This window comes from Dermacentor variabilis, chromosome 8 (genome assembly GCF_050947875.1).
Source record: "Dermacentor variabilis isolate Ectoservices chromosome 8, ASM5094787v1, whole genome shotgun sequence".
NCBI classification, from domain to species: Eukaryota; Metazoa; Arthropoda; class Arachnida; order Ixodida; family Ixodidae; genus Dermacentor; species Dermacentor variabilis.
This window is the reverse complement of record NC_134575.1, coordinates 80,215,337-80,235,375: the sequence shown is the minus strand read 5'-3', so window position 1 is coordinate 80,235,375 and position 20,039 is coordinate 80,215,337. Positions and strand designations below refer to the sequence as shown.

Genomic DNA, 20,039 nt, shown 5'->3' with positions numbered 1-20,039 from the left:
CTCAGGGAAACTTGAAAAGGCGTCGTAAGCAACCACGTACGAATTTCCAGCATAAGAAAAGATATCTACGCCGACCCTATACCAAGCACATTTTGGAACTAGCCACATTAGAAGTGGTTAGTGTGGTTGCCGGTACGCGTACTTTCGGCAGGTTGCGCAGCTTTCTACTAGCGCAGCGATTTCACCGTTTAGACCGGGCCAAAATACAAGAGTACGGGCCCTCTTTTTGCACTTTTGCAGCCCGAGGTGGCCAGCATGTATCCTTTTCAGGATGCTTTGTCGCATACTCTTCGGTATTACAACTTTCGAGCCCTTCAACACTATTCCATTAACGACTGACAGTTCTTTCGCAAATGGCTTGAGTTCCCCGTTCACCGGCTGCCCACTTGTTAAGCTCTTCCTCACGGCCTTTAGGTATACGTCACGAGACATTCTTGCTGCAGTAACCGCTGCGTTTCGAAAGTGACCATGTAGCCCAAGGACTGCACCGCATGGATCTCCACGTCGTCCATGGTACCAGAAGTAGTGCCAACTTGATCTTTGCCCTGGTCAGCCATTGAGCGTGACAAAATGTCAGCGAGAAGCAGCTGTTTTCCGGGAATGTACTGCAAGACAAAGTTGTATTTTAGTAGCCGCAAAAAGAATCCTTCCACTCGCGGAGGCATGTCGGCGATTTCCTTTTGCGCGATCGCTATAAGCGGCTTATAGTCTGTTTCGATAAGCAATTTTCTTCCGTACACAAACTCGTGAAACCTTTCACGGCCAAAACAAATTCCGAGTGCCTCCTTTTCAATTTGTGCGTAGCTTTGCTCGGGTCGGGTTAATACACGAGATGCATATGCAACCGGTCGCCATTCACCATTGTAGCCTTGCAATAATGCTCCATCGACATCTCCCTTTGATGCGTCGCACGTTATCTTAGATTCTCGTTGCGGATCAAAGGTTGCAATCAGGGGGGCGGTAGGCAAAACTTGCGTTAAGATTTGCCGCTCTTGCGCGTGGTTTTTTCTCCATTGGAACTCTGCGCGGGACCTGATAAGCTCTCGTAAAAGCGTCGTTCGCTCGGACAACCATGGCACGAATTTGCCGAAATAGTTAAGCACTCCTAGCATCCGCCGGACGTGAGTCTTGGACGTTGGTGTCGGCATTTTCGCCAAGCTTTCGATAAGCTTTGGGTCAGGCGATATGCCCGTTCGGCTTATGACGTCACCAATGAGTTTGACAGATTTCACACCAAACTTGCAATTCTGCTCGTTGAACGTCAATGCTGTTTTCTCGGCAGCTTTAAGCACTTCCGTCAACCGTTCATCGTGTCCTTTCTTACTGGAACCACAAACTAAAATGTCCTCAATGCATACTATCACACCAGGTAGGCCCTCGAATACTTGACTCATGGTTTGTTGTAATATCTACGGTGCGGATGAAATACCGAAGGGCAGACGCAGAAAACGGTATCTCCCAAACGGTGAAGGGAAAGTGCAGATCTTAGATGGGCGCTGGCGAAGCGGTATCTGATGATAGCCGGAGTTCGCGTCAAGACAGCTGAAGTACGCTGCATTGGTTAAACGGGCTCCCAAATCCTCGCGCCTGGGAAGCGGAAAATGCTGCCTCTTTATGTACCTGTTAACAGCTCTGGGGTCCATGCACACCAGTAGCGCGCCATCTTTCTTTTTTGCCAGAACTAAAGGACTGGCCCAGTCGGTAGGCTCGTTCACTTTAACAATTATGCCAGCACGTACCATTATTTCAAGTTACTTCTTTAGAGGCTCTTCCATTGCCAGAGGAACTCGTCGAGCTGGTTGCACGACTGGCGCCGCATCAGGTTGCAGGACCATGCTGTATGCCTGATGCAAACAACCTAGGTCCTCGAAGACATGCCTGAAATTCTTGAGAAGTCCGTCGTTGGAAATATTGTCTACGGCGCCTACGTTACGCCTCACTAGCTTGCTCGAGCGTCTAGCAGGCTAACAGGAATCTAGGCATCCATATCAGGGATTGCCCCTCAAAAGATTGCGCCGCTGAATTAAGACCCTGTAAAGTGCTGAAGAAACACAATGACCAGCTGGTCCGGGAGATAATTGAGGCAGCCGAGATTACCAGACTTCGTGACCAATGCGTTAGCACGCCGTCCTTGTTACTGACAAAAAAAGAACTTGAGCTTTTGCACGTGCAACCACTATCTTGAGTGCAAAAAAGAAAAAAGTGCACGTTTTACATGATGTGCGATCACGTGACTGCGACACTGTGGGAAATGGTTATAAGAAGCCGTGTTTCTTTCGGAATAAACGTTGTTGAAAGTGAGCGCTTGTGGTGTCTTCTTGTCTCGTCTCTTGCCTACATTTTGCGCTGTTACTAGCAGAATGGAAAACCAACAAGCCCAAGCTGCTATTCTAGCAGTTTTTGAGAAGTGGCTGAGGGTAGTACTGCTCGCGGACGACGAAGTCAGTGCACAAGTTCTTGGCATCGGGAACACCTGCAACAAAAGGAGAGTTTTCAGTTCAAATTAAACAAAAGGTATGATTAAATAACGACACACCCTCAAGTGAAAGTGTTTATCAAACGACCAAAATGTTAAGCTCCCGGCAGAAAACTTTGTTCCTTTACGTTTTATTAATACGGCTTTCTTGCTACGCTTGAAACTGTTTTTTTAAATACTTTTCCCGATTGACATAGCAAAACGTTTAGAAAATATATTCATGATCAATACGAGTAGGCTCGTGGCTGTCGTGCTTCCTACTCGAAACGCATCTGGCATGCACATGAGTTTGATGCTGGAACTCATAATCACCAAGTAAGCATGTCTCTGTGCTCTCAGTGTGCAGGACATAGTTGTTGACGAAATCACCGTCACGTGTTCAGCAAAGCCACTCGACACGAGTAAAACACTGTGACAATGTCAGTTCAAGTGGTCTTGCACCGACCGCATTGACGGAACGACCCGTGAATGCCAGCTTCTCTAACCCTACTGCGAACTGTATGCCTTCATGCGGGGTCGATGAATCTACGAGCGCTTCGCTGTCCAGTGCTGCCGCCGGTGACATGCCTTTATTAACCATTCGCCGCAAGCTGATGAATTTCCCCATACGTAGTGTCTCAACCAGTGTTGTTCCCGGAGCAGTGCCCATTGTGCATTTTTTGCTCGCATTTGCTGCTCCAACTGTTTTCTCAAGTAAAACCAGTCTGCTGTTAGACAACATTCAGGCTCATTTCTCGGGCTTCATATTTATTGGTAGCTTTCTCACGCGGTGCGTCCAAGCTGTCGGTCCACCAATGAACTAATATCAGCAATGGAGAATTGCATCCCCCAAACGCGCTTTTGCACACAAATGTATCTAAGCACCTAAATTGGTTTTCATTGTAGTGATACGAATCTCATTCGGCCAATGAACGAACATCTTGTGATAGGTACGATCGTTTCTATGTTTCTTTACTTTGGTGAGGTTAAAGATTTGCTCGAAAAGTAATTACAATGTTTTTTATATCCCAATCACTATAAAGCAATGGTTCCAAGCGAATAAAAGCTTTTATAAAGCTGTTTAGAATATTTATCATGATATAACTGCGCCTCCCCCCCCCTCCAGAAACAAGCCACTCTTCCAACAGCCCTCCCTTCTCTCTTCTTTTTTGTAAATGACCATACAGTTGTTTTCGTAACCTATTTATGTGATGGCTATTTGCCGAGTAAGCAACTGCGGAAGTCTTCCCAAATTTTTGCACGTTACGGCCAAGTTCAATAAATCAAGGACATCTATTCCGTGCGAACAGTAACGTTGAAGAGTTTAAACGGCCTTATAAAGTATGCACTATAGCAACGTCTACTCAACAGCAACAAAGCATGGCAGACGTTGAATATATATAAAAATGTCTCAACACAGCTTCAGCAGGGCTATGAATGTATTTATTAGTGTTCGCATGCAGGTACACGGTCGTGTACTCTTACGGGAAGCACTTGCCTCAGCGCGCGGATGGATGGATTGATGTTATGGGCGTCCGCTTCCGAACGGGGCGGTGGGTTGCGTCACCGAGATGTTGATATTATACTGCTTAATGTACTACCCAAGTTAAAAAGAAACTCGCTGAACCACATTTTCTGACACCCTATTGCAAACTTTGCTTTTGTACGTGTCCGCTTTTTTTTCTCGCTTCCCTACTTTTCTTCCACTAATCTTCCAATCGCCTCTTACTAATCTCTATTGCGGACACGTTTCTTCTTTTCCTCGGCTCTCGCTGAACCTAAGGCCTTCACGGCGGCCAGTGGAGCTTAAGTCGGCCGCTGGGCAAATGTCTTTACATTCTAATAAAACATGCTCCATCGTTTCCCTAGCTTTACCGCAGCAAGCGCTCAGCAAAGCGCCCCGTGCGGCGGCTGGACGAACTGCTGCGCGTTGCACCATGACGTCTCTTACTTTTCCTGCGTGTGCGAATCCCCACATAGCTGCCGTGGTTACTCAGTGGCTATGGCGTTGGGCTGCTACGCACGAAGTCGCGGGATCGAATCCCGCCCACGGCAGCTGAATTTCGATGGGAGCGAAATGCGAAGAACCGTGTGCTTAGACTTAGGTGCACGTTAAAGAACCCCAGGTGATCGAAATTTCCGGAGTCCTCCACTGCGGCGTGCCTCATAATGAGAAAGTAGTTTTGGCGCGTAAAACCCCATAATTATTTTCTTTTAATCCTCTCCTCTTGCTGGCGTGGTAAATTTCTTACATCATGGTGTGCAAATGCAAGTGTTTCGTACCACTGAACGTAAAGTACTGGGAGTTAATCGAGATAGCAGAAGAGCTGCTCAAAAAGATCAAAAAAGTGATTGCAGACAGGCAGTTTTTTTACATGTGCTTTTATGATTAACTTCCCGACATTTTTTGTGAACGGGATCATAACACCTAGAAAGTCAGAGTAGGTGAGCGGCATATTACAGCATGAACTTTTCATACAATGTTTTCGTCACTCCCGTTCCTGACATGTCCGGTATCTGTCGCTGTCTTGCTTAGTTTTTATACCCTGCCCGTTCAGCCATCGGTTTACTGTAAAATCACAAACTGTAAATGCACATTTCGTCGCTATTGTATCGATGCAATCACCGTGTCCTAATGACCGGACGGCGAAGTTGTGTGCAGCGGTAAAATGAACTATGCTCAAAATACAATAAGACGTTAACACATTTTCTATCTGTCAGTCAATAGCTTCGGGAAAATACTCGTCGGCTGCATCGCGTTTTTCCCATTCAACACATACATTTGATGATTAGATTAGGTATATTGGACTGATAAAGTTGGACTCTGTAGTGGCGAGTTCAATTAGGTGACTAGAGACGAGTAGCTCATAGCGACACCTGCCATGGATATGGCGTCTCTGAAAATATTGAAACAAATAGCGTCTCTATAAAAAATGCACTCTCCTTCCATTCTGTGAATAAGGATGACCAGCGAAGGTGGTCATCCAGCGTACGTGGGCCATCCAAAGGCAAAATGCACCACCGCCGCGGGTCTGCCCTGCATCGCACTTTCTTCGAGATCGGCCCGCGCATGCGGTGTGCTTAGCGCCTGATTTTCCTCCGCCATGGTTAGGCCCGGAATTGCACTATCTTTAGTACTGGCCCACGTTTGTGGAGTTTGGCGTATACACGCGGACACCACCCTGGGCGAACTAGCCTGTAACAGCTTCGCTGTAATTCGCTGTAAAATTGGTTACGTTCTGGCATTTCTTAATTAATTATTTAATTAATGACAATGTCGAAGTCCGGAACAGTGGCACGAGCGCGTTCGTGCTGTGACGCCGAGGGGCGCCAGTGAGCCCGCTGTGGAAGGAGAGTAATTTCTAATTCTAATTAGTTTAATTTTAATCCACGACTAAAATAGGAGAGTGCACTGGAAAGTTCGCAACACCAAGTTAGGGCTGCAGTCCTCAATTTCAAGTTGCATACAGAGTCCAATGATAAAATCGGCTTAGTCGCGCAATCCCTGGTCGGTAGAATTTTCCTGACGACTGCACGCCAGTATGTTCCTCTCCCTCTAGCGGCATTGAAGCTGCAATGTCCCACTGCAACTACGCCAGTGCACTGCGCGGGTGTCCAATCAGGTAGCATCGCAGTGAATCGCTTGGGCGGCTGTAAATATAGATGCATTGACGCTTTTCATGGCGAAATATTCGAGCACAGACTACATTGAATCGTTCTCTACGCCAACACATGACACCGTTAATCAGTTTGGGCGTTACGTTACGGTTCGACCGCTCACCTTTCTGTAGCCAACCTAAAAATTATGCTGACAACAACATCTGCATAATGTTACCAATAGGAGCACTGCATTACCCGAGGCAGTCAATACGAGAAAAGCTGACCCGAATGATAGCCCTCTAGAACCCTTTTTCATTAAAAATGATTCACTGTTGCGAAGAACTTATACCACAGGGTCTTGCCAATGGTATGAGTATTGCGTATTATTCTCTGCTCAAGTGGATAACATTTGCCGTATTAATAAGTCAAAGCAAACGTGAGGTACATGCTACCTGTGTAAGTATGAATGCGCTGCTTCCAAATAACAAAAATAACTACGATCGCTTCAAGTACTTTTCGCTCAGATCACTCACCTAGAAGCCGAATCGTAAGACTGAATTCACTCCTAAGAATGTCCAGAACTTTGTGTACACCTTGTTTTCCCTGGAAGTAAAGAACAAAAATGAACTCTACTGAATTTGAGAAGGTAATAGGTGCTAGATTTTCATAGAATAAATAAAGCTTGAGTTGGAATGTGTATGTAATGTTCTGGTTTTGCGGGCTTGTAAAACAATACCCTTGAAATTTTATCCAGACACCCGCTGGGGCGTTCGGACGAAGTAAGGAAACTGGTCCTCTGACGTTCTGAATATGTATTCTGGAGTTCAGCTCTGCCCTCCCAAAATTTCCATCATGGACTCTAGCTGTGCGTTTTCGCACCGAGCAACAATGCTTAAACGACTGCTAACGTCAACTCTTTGTCAAGCCACGGCAGTAGGTTGGTGGATAAGCTGTCACCTTTCTGAGCTAGAGTTTGCGTATTCGCTTCCGGCTAGAGCGGCTGCATTTGGATGGAAATGAATACAAAACGCTCATGGACTTAGATTTAGGACCAGGTTAGAGAAGCATAGACGATAAGGATTAGTTCGGAACCCGCCATTGTGGTGTTCCTCATAACGATAGGGTGGTTTTGGCGGGTACAGTTCAACAATTTGAAGGGCATTTCTCGTGGCAATAAAGGCTATGTTGAACAGCAACTCTTGCCTTTTATAATGACGTCCGGCCACCCGCTTTTCCGCTTAGGTTAACGACGCACTTTCAAACAAATGGTTAATGTATTCGTTGAAAAAGTGAGAGTATGTTTATAAATTGATGGCGTTTTAATGTTTCTTTCTTTTGTTTCTTATTGTAATAAAAATTTGGAGCACGCTTAAGGTTGGCTTTTAGACCGTGGAACGTGATAGCATTCAAAGATCCCCGAGTGCTTCTCAGACTTCCCGACTACTGCAGCTTATGTAACCATAATGTTTAGCGGGAAACGCTGGTAGCGAACGCCATTCACGAAAGGGGGAAAGCTTTCTGGTAGAAGCGCGGCCTTTTGTTTGGGCCATGGAGGCGTGGAGGCGAGCACTGTGTGGAGGTGTGGCAAGGGACCGGGCGCGCTGCTGTATGAATTGTACGAATGCTGCAAAAAGGTTTTGAATTTGAGTATCCATGGAACAGAATTATGCTTTCTTGAATGTTCAAATTACAATCCGATGCTATCATGTTTCTGGGTTACGTGTAAGTACTACTTTACGATTACTCTGGCGCATATTACTTCAACAAATTCATTGATTTCAGTGACGCCTCTGCGCCACACGGAGGGCCCACGGAGTATGCATAGTTCAGAATGATTTTTTGCGAGAATGCGGTTGACGGTGGGAAACCAGATTTTCTGTGACACAGCGCCATTAACGATGTCGCGTTAATACACTCAGTAGCCACAACATGCATTTTATCCCAGCTAGAACCTGTAATTTGACGCAAATGCTGTCCCCTCTTTGTTATTCGTAGCCGCACAGCACTGTCGCGAAGGGAGTAAACCGCGGGCCCCTTTTCTTCCTTTCCACGAGTGTTGTTGGTCCCTCGATGCGGGGGAAGCCTTTTTTTGTGCAGAAATAACAGCGACGGCGCCTCGAGCATGTGCTCCAGCCCGGCTTACGCCGCCGCACCTGAGACGCCACTACGTGCACGTGTCGCGCCGTCTTCGCGTGCTCGGCTGTATCGGGCGTCAAAAATTGATTAGGTATGAGTTAATTGATTTTGTATGCGGAGAGCTTACGCAACAATTTTTGATTTCTTGAACTCTAGCTCTTATTCGATGCTTTCGGCCTGCCCGATTGGTCGACATAACCCATCGGTGGGTTATTTGGCGGACCGGCGGTAGGCCGGCGCCTCCCGCCGGTCCGCGGGTCCCTTGAATGCTGCAGGAAGTTATTTAAGGAATGGTTTGGGTAGTTTCGAAGAGACCAAGGAGACAGCAGCACACGGCGCCACTTCACCAAGGAAGGCTAGGTCGGTCAGGCAGGCCGTCGACGGCGGGTAAGACATCGTTTTTTAGATAAATATTTGTCCATGTAACCTTAAAGTGAATGGCAAGTGAATAAACCTAGTTTTTGGAAGGCTACTTCTCGTCGTCGTACCTGCAGATCTGCACTTGCCCTTGCCGGAGCTCATCCCCCTTCATCTTCGTCTCCCTTGTGAGCTGATGCGTTTGATCCGTAACAGCTGCATCACTTCGCCACAAAGTGGTGGAGGGTGTTGCATAGCGAAGACCCCACTCTACTATCATGAGTCGGGATAACAAATCTCCAGGAAACCTCCTCTAGTACCGAATCCCCTGCAATTTGGGCGACCATGTCTTTTATCGACCCTTTTAGCGACCCTTTTATCGCACTGCCAATCTTCAGAGACACGCCAGAAGAGTCTATCTCCGAACTGCTACTCTGCTACGAACATGTAGCGTCACACAGCAAGTGGAGTCAAGCGACAAAGAATAAATGTTTGTATTTCGCATTGGATGGGAACGGAAAAAAGTGGCACACCACTCAAATTTTAACTCGGGCCCCTAATTCATCGGAAGAGTGGGCGACATTACTAAAAACGTCTTGCAACAGTTGACACTCATTTGAGACTGCATATTTGCGGCTGCAAAACCGGACCCCGCTACCATCAGTCCCCCGAACAATATTGTTATGATGTTATGCAGCTGTGCGCCAAAGTTAATCCGTCCACGGCGGAAGAGGAGCGGTTGCGGCACCTCATGCGCGGCTAGCGTCCGGACGTGCTGGAGAAAGTTCTTATTGCAAACCCGGACAGCTGCTATGCCTTCCTAGAAATCTTACAGCGCATTGATCGGACCACTTTTTTGATGGTACATGCGTCCCAGCCACAACCGATCAGCGCCCATTTCTCGGCCGGCCAGCAGTCACGGCACCCACACGCCTCGGCGCCTGTCGTCGGACTAACACCCGCTGTAGTAACAATGCAGCCGCCTCCAGCATGTATCGCTACGTGCGGTGCGCCAGAGAGTCATTGCCCGTGAGAGGCCACCGACCGCGATAGGGACTTGAGGGCGATCACAGACTCTATAACCTCATTATCTCACCGCCTGAAGGCTACTGAAGAAAATGTACGCCGTTCTCCAGTGCCTAGGCCAGCGAGAAATACCCGTGACGACGACGGCCGGCCAGGTTTGCCAGCTATGCGACCGCATCAGCCACATCGCGCCCCAGTGCCGGCAATGGGTCCAACAAAACGGACCCCAATGGAAGGAGCAGCGCGACGCTCGGGATGAGCAGCTTGGACGACGGGGCGTAGGAAACCCGTCCGGCCGACCATTTGGCAGTTTGCCAAAAACTCAGCCCTTCGCATCGCCTGTCCGAGAGAAGGGGACTGTCGCACAGCTACAGCAGCGCTCCAGCTTTGAGCAGAGAAACTCCGGTACGCTCTCCCGACTTCCGGATGACTCCCCACTAGCAAGCGCAGAAAATCCCTTACCGTTGCTCGTGCTGGACCATGTGGACATTGGAGAAAAGAAGAGGGAGAATCGGTGGATGAAGGAAGTGATACAGCACCGAGAGCAGCCGAGGGCGCCCGTTGTCTTTAAAAGGAAAAGAACGGCACGGAGCTTTCGGTTGATCGACGGTATGCTGTACAGAAGAGCGAGTGCCTTTTAAGAAGATCGCTCAGCACTCGTTGTCCCCAAGTGTTTGAGATCAGAGGTTCTAATGTGCTGCCATGACGAAATTACGGCGGGCCACCTCGTTGAGAAGCGCACCAGGATGAAAGTTCTCCACGGTTACTCTTGGTCGAAGGTTTTCTCTCATGTCAGCAAATACGTCCACTCCTGCTGTAACCGCCAGAAACAGGCACTCGGCCTCAAAAACCCAGCCAGTGTCGCCCCCTTTGTGACCTCCAAAAATGAGCCGCTACTTCAGGTAGACAAAGGCCAAGGCACGCAACGCGGAACCCAGGACGCCAAGAAAGTGGCCCACCGAACGGAGCTTCCTCAGATTCTAGTCGACAAACCGGAAGAAAGCGAGACAGCGTGAATGTGGCGCTGTTTAAGCTGTGCCACGTCAGACAGTGCTCCGATGATGGCAACGCAGAGGACGTATCTGTTAATGAACGCCCGAAGAAAACGAAATTTTGGGATGTTCATCGCGCTGTGCAAAAATTTAGCTCCCCTGGTGACCAGAGCCATGCCTTGTGTGATCGTGTGTGTGAGACGTCGACTCCTGATCGAGTGTGACAAGCCAATAACTCGAACGGGACTGAACTTTACTCCAACTGCAGGACATTTCGTAGCGAGGCCGAACCTGCAACCATCGCTCCGTAAGACACGGACACTCATATGTTCTACAGTAAAAGTGAATAAGCTTTAGTGCTAATTGTCTTGTGTAGTGCGCGCTAATGAACATTAATGTAACTTTTCTTCTCCAGTTTGTTTTCCATTTTGTTACAACGTGCTTGTTCTGTTTTTATGTTATGTTCTATTTCCTTATATAAAGTCCTATTGTGCGCGTTTAATTTCTTGGGCCCCCTGTTCTTTTCTAGTAAGTGCTTTATAACGAGTCGTGCACTCTGTCTTATAGAGGGGAGGTGTCGCGAAGAGAGTGTACCACGGGCCCGCTTTCTTTTTTCCACGAGTGTTGTGGGTGACACGTGTACACGTTGATCTTTCCCGGGTGACCATGTTTCACCGCTTAACAAATGCTATCGCACAGCGCAGGACGCGCCTGCATGTATAGGAAGTTTCTGGAATGTTATCGATTCTTCTATCCGCTGTCTGTTAGCGCCGAACCTTGTGGTATCTGATTTCATCGCGTGACGCGAATGGTGTAGAACTTTGTGGAAGACACGCGGGTCCCAGCGATTAGTCTGGAACATTCGACGACTGCTGTATAAAAGCCGACGCGCTTGGCCCGCTGATCAGATTTTCGACGATCGCCGACCGTGTTCGCCGCTATCGTTGTGCTATAGTGTAGCCTGTCTTTGTGGGCACAGGTTCGCCCAATAAAAGTTAGTTTAGTCTTTCACAGTATTGCTACTGTGTTCTTCACACGTCACTCCGCGTGACATCTGGTGGAGGTGCCTTTCGTTCATGTACCGGAGGCCGCCGATAAGCCGTGATCGAAGCGCGGACCGCAAAGACAGCACCAACGTAGTCCTGGACCATCGAGCAAGCCGCCGTCTTCAACAACTGCCCCCGGAGCACGGACTTTTACCTGAGACCAGGAAGATCACCACCAAGTCCACCCCAATGGCAGCCCCAGCATCCCCCATCGTGCTGCAGCAGCCCAGGGAGCCCCCGACGTTCCGCGGTTCAACGTTCGAGGACCCGGAAAGCTGGCTTGAGACGTACGAGAGGGTCGCTGCTTTTAACAACTGGAACAGCGACGACAACTGCGACATGTCTTCTTCGCATTGGAAGACGCTGCCAGGACGTGGTTCGAGAACCGAGGAGTCACCTTAACGACCTGAGAACTGTTCCGAAGCGGCTTCCTGCAGGCATTCGCAAGCGTCGTACGCCGAGAACGAGCCCAAGCGCTATTAGAAACCCGGGTGCAACTACCAAATGACACCACCGCGATTTTTACAGAACAAATGAGTCGCCTATTCCGCCACGCCGACCCAGAAATGTCCGAGGAAAAGAAAGTCCGCCTACTCATGCGTGGTGTGAAGGAGGAACATTTTGCCGGAATGGTACGAAGCCCACCGAAGACCGTCGACGAGTTTCCTCGCGAGGCCACCAGCATCGACAAGACACTGGAGATGCGAAACCGGTAATTCGACCACCGCACGAAGTCGACAAACTACGCCGGAGTTCAGTCACTGGCCACCGACGACCTACGCGAGACTATACGAGCGGTCGTGCGGGAGAAGCTGCAGAAGCTGTTCCCATCATCACAGCCTGAAATGGCTTCGCTTGCCGACGCCGTACGTGACCAGCTCCAACAAAAACTTGGAGTAGCCCCTGAACCGCCGCAGCCTCAGCCGCAAGCGATGAGCTATGCCGCCCTCGCCCGCCGTTAAGGTCCCCTTCCACGACCGCGCCAGGGCCCCGTAACGCCGCAATTCCGTCGACCACCAGCGCCGCCGTCAGCCCGCCCACCCGTCGCCCAGCGCAGCTACCCGAGGAAGACAGACGTTTGGCACGCTCCTGACCACCGCCCGCTCCGTTACGCTCCTGAGCACCGTTACGCGGTTGTATGAGCACAAGATGGCGGTTGGTGCTAGTTGGTTCACGCACGGTCGGTGAAGTGCCCCAAGTACAGTCACCACCGTTTTGAGTAGGCATGACAGATGGAGCCGAGGAGCGTCCGCTGAGTGGATACGTATTCAGTTTTCAAGAACTTGCACCCTCCACGAATTTTTTTCGTGGGCGGAAAGACGCATAATACATTTACAGATTACATACAAAAGGACGCTTTCGATGTCGCTCAATATGACGACCGAACCATGCGAACATCACCGAGCGTCGTCGTCTTCTTTCTCTTCATCCTCATCACTGACAGCGCCTCGTAGCAATATGCACCAGTGTACAGTATGACGTAGTGGGGTGTGCTGTGTGGTGCGGTGGGGTGGGGATGTGCCCTTGCGAACATGAACTACAGATATTCTAAGACTATGGCTAGTGTCATCTCCAACCAATCTGCTTTGTCGTTTGCCATTTCATGCCTGCATCTACTCTCTATTACGGCAGAGACAGTAGTATTATTTATAAAAGAAAGCCACAGTGGCAATTTTGTGCAGTTGGCTTTAAGACTGTTTCACATGGCTTGACTGATACGAAGCAAATATGTGTCTTTGTGCCTGTCGCACCATGCTTTTCTTTGAAAGACTCCCCACTTTTTGTCGTGGGCGTGATCTTCGCCGTCAGAGCGTCGTCGAAACTAACCGGGATATTCTAATTACACATGCGTGTAGCATTAATTAGGGCAAGAAACAGTAAATAAATAACTGTGTTATTTATTCAAAAATAGAATTCGAAGCACTATATGCTCTCCCTTAAGACTGCTGAGTGTGCAACTGCAATGAAGCTTCTACAACGCCTCAAACTCTGGTTAGGAGACATGTACTATTTCCAAAGCGTTTTCTCTTGCCCGACAATAAATTACACCAATCGCTATGACTCCGCGACAACGCGACTTATTTCACACAACCCATTCACATGGCACTGCTATAGTCCGGCGGGTTGCGCAGATACGAAATTCGCTTTGTCACTTATCTAGCCATGTGCAAGAGCCTTACCTGAAGATCGTTTAGCGCGTTAGTTGCTGAACACCATGTAGCTCTTTCACTTATACGTGCTGTCGGCCGAGGGCCTTGGGGAGTCTGCAGGCTTACATGATCTAATCGGTGGTGGGGCTGCACCGCTTTTATCTGCTGTCTGGGCCGATGGTTACGAGGTGCATTCTTCGCCCAAGTCCACTGCCTCTCAGTTGTTGAGAGGCGCTGCTTAGGCTTGCCCACTTCCCACAGCTTCATTTACATGTATACTCTCATAGCACATAGAATCTACATAATTTTGGAGGAAATGGTCGGAGGAAAATCTGGCATCCACGAAGTAAACAAGGAGAGAAATAAACGTAGGAGTGCAGCCGCTTTTCGCCACCGCAGTCTCACAAGGCTGACGTGGTCTGTCATGCTGTGCCTTCAAATCGGCTTCTCTTGGTATCACGAATGTATTACGAGGACCTGGATTCATCTCCACTCTGTACCGCTTAGATGCCACTCTGCTTCAGCGCTGTCTTCACTAAGTAGAAGTTTTCTGTATCCAGATTGTTTCGACGGCTGGGACTTTCTGCCGTCTCAGTATCTTCTGTTTCCGGACTGGCACCACACCTTCTATTTCAAGCACCTGCTTAGATTATTAGAGTACATATGACAAGTGCCTTAGCTGTCAATGCACCACTTAGCTGACACTGTCACCTAGGTGTGCGGCCACCTGGGCAACCTTCTCTATCTTATTCCTTCTTTATGTTTCACTGCCCTACCCCAAGGTGCTGAAACGTAGGCCCTAATGGGCTGTTGAAAATCCACCTCTTCCTCTCCTCAATAACTGTTTCACTGCCGTCAGGCTTTTGTCATACATGGACATACTTCTCTCCTCGCGCTATCATTGACATGCTTTCGAGTTTCTCTTGTCAAAACATTTTAGTCATGCTAGTAATGAGGTTGAACCACCGTCGTAATTCGCACGTTTTCATGCCGCCTAAGAAATATGACAGACGTTTATGCTGGCATTATCAGACCACGTTATAGAACAACACCGGTGCAACACAGCTGTACTGGAAGTGTGCGAGTTTCGTTTCTAAAAGTAGACCGATCAATATCTCTTACTTGTTGTAAGAATATCAGCGGGAATTTCATCTCTATAATTGTTTCAAGGCCTGCGCACTCGTCTTAGAATTCAACATGCATATGGGAACAGGATATCGACGTAATTTAATCAGTCATGTTGGGAAAACATACACAGCGGTCTCTCAAAGTAAACGTATTGCATTTTGAACGTTACAGTAAGCCTAGAGCATTCTTTAGCCTTTCCCCTGCTAGCGTAAAACACCGCGCTAGTTATTCGTGGTCAACCCTAGCCTAATAAACATGTACCTTGCAGAGTAGGACTATGGCACGGAAATGCGCGCAGTATTGGCTTCCCTCGATATGCACTGTGAGTACTGTGCTGTCGATGAAGCAGACTTCTCGGTGTGGTGCTTCATAAGAAATTAAACAGATATGCTTATTCTGCTTTCTTCACCACTCTTGGAACAATTCAAAGTATACCAACCGCATGGTGGCGTTGATGATGCAAACAATTTTTAACACATGTACATCTTTCTACACATCTATATCTCATTCTACCTCTGCACTGGATATTTAATCTCTTTATTTATTCAATTTTTCATTTATCAGTCATTAATTCAACATTCTACAACAATGCTACAAAAATCTAGGGAACTAAAATATCTGGTGAGATTAAACGCTGGCAGGAAGAGTCAGCATGTTACAGACAGTTGTGATAGCGTCAGGTCGTACCGCGACTCTCTATCTCTCTCGCACAGGCTTAAATGGCCTGATAGAGGCGCTAGCACAGTGGGTTCGACAACTTAAGAACAAGGAGCGAGAATGCATACTTTGTAAGCGAGTCCCCAGAATACGGGCCTGCCGATGAAAACAGCACGTGCACCGAGGCTCAACGCCTTCACAGCGTCGGCTCCTGAACGCACTCCTCCGTCCATGTAGACTTCCATATGGTCTCCCACCGCTTCAACCACCTCTGGCAAGGCGTCGATCTGTAAATGAAATCGGCGCCTGCGAGATCAGTCCGCGCGTAATGAAGATTGGCTCATATTGCGTTACTGGTCTTTAACTAGTAACGATAGCTTCATGCAATAAGATTATTTCTGACACTGCATCCACCAATTACGTAACTGCAACAACTAATTCCAATACTCCAAGAATACGCAGTCCATCTCGACACAGTGAGCTGCGGCGTGCGTAGCTGGGCCACTCAATCAATAATTCCCTGCATGAGCACAAGATGATCAAGTGGAAATCGCGCTTGCGCATTACTTTACAAGTCCTAAAATCCCGTACCTCTCGGTTTAAATTACTCGCTGAGGAGGCTATTACTTCTAGGTGACGTAAAATTGCGTGCCTTACATATTCCCATAATTAGGCAAATTTATTTTTAATTGTTTACTTAATGGCACATATTTTAAAGTATGAATTATAGGTAGTAAGTAGGCAAGCGAAATTGACCTAGAACAAATTCTATATATGGGACATCTTTCAAGATAAGCGCTGTCAAACATGTGCTAAAAGTACACTCTTGTTCCACTCAATGTTTTAAAAGAAAGGACTGCTATTTACATTAAAGCACAAAAGAAACAGGAATAACAATTCATCTCGTCTGACACTTTGAAAATTATTATCTCTTAAATGTTTGGTACTTGAATGCTTTTCAAATTTGTGCACATTGCGAAGCCTCCACCTGAAGTTTATAAAGTTAAATGTGCCGAAAGCAAGCAAAACATGGCATATTTATATTATTTAATTAGGTATTTCAATTTCTCGCTGAAGTAACCGCGGCCCCCAAAATATCCGTTATGTCAAGGGAAGAAATCTAGTTTTCTGTCTCTACTAGATATCTGAACCTTTATTTCAGCTAAGAAAACACCCCGCGCAGTAAAAATCATAATTTTCAGCAGACATACGTAGTCATAAGGCATTATCATATACACCCTCATATCACACATACATACCTATGGAACGCGGCGATCACGCGTAACAAAGCAACGAACGCACGGATGGAAATGGACGAAGCAGCCGGAGAAGAAATTGATGCTTCCGTATTGTGAGCTAGTAGAAGCGATAACGCTATAACATGTATTCTTTACACCGATGCCAGCAAGTTATCCATTCACCATTAAAGACGCTGCACATCCACGAACGTCTCAAAATCTTCACGAAAATTCACTGCCCAAGCACCCCGTACAGATATGGTTAAGGAGCTAAGCTGAAACGTGTGGCCACGGTGTTTATCACTGAGTTAATGACGACTGTTCATTAAACCACGGCTCGGTAGGCTGGCGGATACTCGGGACGCAGTTGCTGTATACGCTCGGCTGCAGGAGCCTGTTTTTGTGCCCGGGCTGCAGCATCGGCACGGCCTGGAAGAACACGTTCCCGGGTCTGCTCGCAGCGTTGCTAATCGAAAGTTACCTGCTCCTCAGGAGTACGTATGACGCATTGCCTACCCACTTCAGAGCTGGAGAGAAACTTCCACGCGTGCGTTCGGCCGCGATGTAGGCTAACTACGCAACTACTGCGACCGCCAATCGCGCGCCTCTCTCTCTCTTTATTTTTTATTGCATGCGCATAAGGTTGCGCCGGAAGAGCTTGCGGCGTACAGGCGACAGATGGATGGACGAATTGACAAGCTGTATACAGCTTCGCTGTAAAAAAAATTCAGAGGACACCTTTGAGAGTGTAACGCGATAGCATTGAAATATCCCCGACTGCTTCTAATGCTTGCCGGCAACCGCAGCTTATGTAACCTTATGTTCACGTAGAAACGCTGGCGGCGAACGCTATGCATAAAGGCGAGACTTCTCGTAGAAACGCGGCCTCTTGCGTGGGCTGTGATGCTGTAAGGTCCATAGATAAAACATGTTTACAAGGCAGCGACACTGTTCTTTGCGCCGTTATTTCCACACTCGCGCTTGCTCTGCTTTTTCTACTTTATTCGAGGTTGTCATTAGTACATTGCTTGCGCATGATGTGCTAAACGGCTAAAGGTTATATTTAATATCTTGAACAAGGTTGAAACTATTGCGGATGCGCTAATCTGGTTGGACTTTTCCGGAAAGAAAGGCGTAGTCGTAGCCAAGACATAGGACGCCGTTTTAAAGTATGCTACGGCAGTTGGCATAAAAAAGCAGAGGGCGCTGTAGTAATCTGCATGAGAAGCTCCTTCCGCTTCTGTGGAAGCCATCGGCGCCTCGAACAATGAAAACACGAAAACATGAAAATGTTTTGTTCCGATCTTTGTTGGTTGCTACCGACGCCTGTAGTCCTAACTGTCCGCAGCGTCCGTTGTTGCGCAACAATACAAAAATGGAGCGTGGTAGCCGAGATACAAATCATATTCATCATCTGTCAGCACCTGCGCTTCAATACCTTGCAGCCTTGACTCTGCTAAACGCTACTTATGTAACTGAGTAAACTTCACTGAAGGCAAGCTTTTTTTTTTACAGTTGAGCTGCTTATGGCTAGGGCTGCGCGCATTTTTGTTCTCCGTCAAGAACAACTATCATCATCAATGGCTAAAACCCCCGTAAGCATCCATTTTCCCGTAAGCAAGCCAAAATGCAATGTCTCATAGCCGCGTAAAGCAGAGTCTACAAGTGCACATCAAAGCGAGGAGAACAGTGCTCAAATGCTTTCTAATTACAAATACAACATACAGAACCGCATGTCGAAAACTGTAATGATCACTGCCTCATACCCCCGTGAGCAATGGCTCACACCCCCTTTAACAAGCAAACATTTATAATGACTCATAATCTCGTAAGATTCTTGGCTACTCAATTTGCAAAAAAATTAGCTGCAATGACACTACCCCTGTTATCGTTCTCGGTGATTTCCCTGTGGATGTGTCGGTTGTCGTTGTAGGTGATTTCAATGTGGACGTGTCGGTATTGCAATGGGAGCGCTTTTCGCGTTGCATGCTGCTGACGTATCGTTCGCGATTATACACCGATTCACCCCAACCGACCACCCAACGGTGTACATGCATCAATTTGACATTGTCAAGGAATGTGATTGTAGTTGCGAGTGAAATAATGACAATAGATTACGACAATAAATGAGTCGGCGTACATTACGTCACAATGACCACCCATCAAGACAATAAATGAGTTCGTAGCTTTCTTTAAAATTGTATGTCACCACCGTGTCATGTTATGAACAGCTTCGTTGGTCAACCACCTTCACGGAGTGGAATGACTCCGGATTTTTTTAGGGTAAAAGGCCACTCGCATCGGAGCCCCTCAACAGCTGTATGACCAGGCTGATGGTGCGAACACGCAGCCGTACGCAGGCATTGGTGATACATCATAACAAATGTTTCAGCGCTGTAACCCTAGGCTGCGTTTACTTGAATGTTGGGATCTGTTTGATTAGCAGAACATTATTTTTCTTAGGAGTTACTTCCGAGTTGCTTGCCAAAAAACGGGGTTAACAACCTCCTGAATATGCTCACCCACGCCGTGCCGTGTGCTCGGCGTCTAGTTGGCGTTTGTTCCTCGCTCTCATTGCGCACCGCACAATGCGGAGTAGAATATAATAATTCAATTAACCGTTCGGCCTTTAAAGCGTTCTGCAGTGTCGACGCATCTTCAGCGCTAACGATGTGGCGCCATGCGCTAGGTTATATTGAAACGTCTTTTATACCTGAGCATTGTCTGTGTATGCTTAACAGTGTCAAAAGAACGAGCATATCTCAATAACAACGACAAATCATGCACAATGTCTTGCCTTGCGCTTGAAATGAGGCTAAGTGATGGCTTATTTCATGTTTTACGTCTTGCCGTCGGAGTGGGAGGAAGTAGCAAGCGTGAACTTGGATTAAAGCGGCCGCAAGCGACAGAGCATGCGAGGCGCCATGGCTAGTGGTGTACAATATGAAACATGCACATCATTGCTAGTTGGCTAGCACGCATTCTGATTCTTCACATTCTGTACCTTCTACTTGAACTGAGCAGTTTCTCATTCTATATGTGATTTACTTCTATCAAAACATATATGTTTCTATTACGCCTGATAACTCATACTAAACATTCCCTTTTTATGCCTGCCCTCGTTAGGCTTCACGCTTTTCGGAGCATTTCAGTGTAATTCAGGGAGGAGTATATCAGCAGGAAAGGAGGAATGCGCTACGTTGGAAAATTGTTTTATCTAAGGACCTTATGATGCGGTGGACGCGAGCGCCATC

At 47.5% G+C, this 20,039-nt stretch overlaps 1 long non-coding RNA gene across 1 annotated transcript; it reads right to left on the bottom strand.

Moving 5' to 3' along the window:
* Nucleotides 1-2,285: 2,285 nt before the first annotated feature.
* On the bottom strand, nt 2,286-15,775 carry LOC142591133 (uncharacterized). The gene is made up of 3 exons (XR_012830351.1): nt 15,676-15,775; nt 6,589-6,658; nt 2,286-2,473 (listed from the first exon to the last, which is right to left on the bottom strand). It is a non-coding gene; the product is annotated as an uncharacterized LOC142591133 (long non-coding RNA).
* Nucleotides 15,776-20,039: the final 4,264 nt, after the last annotated feature.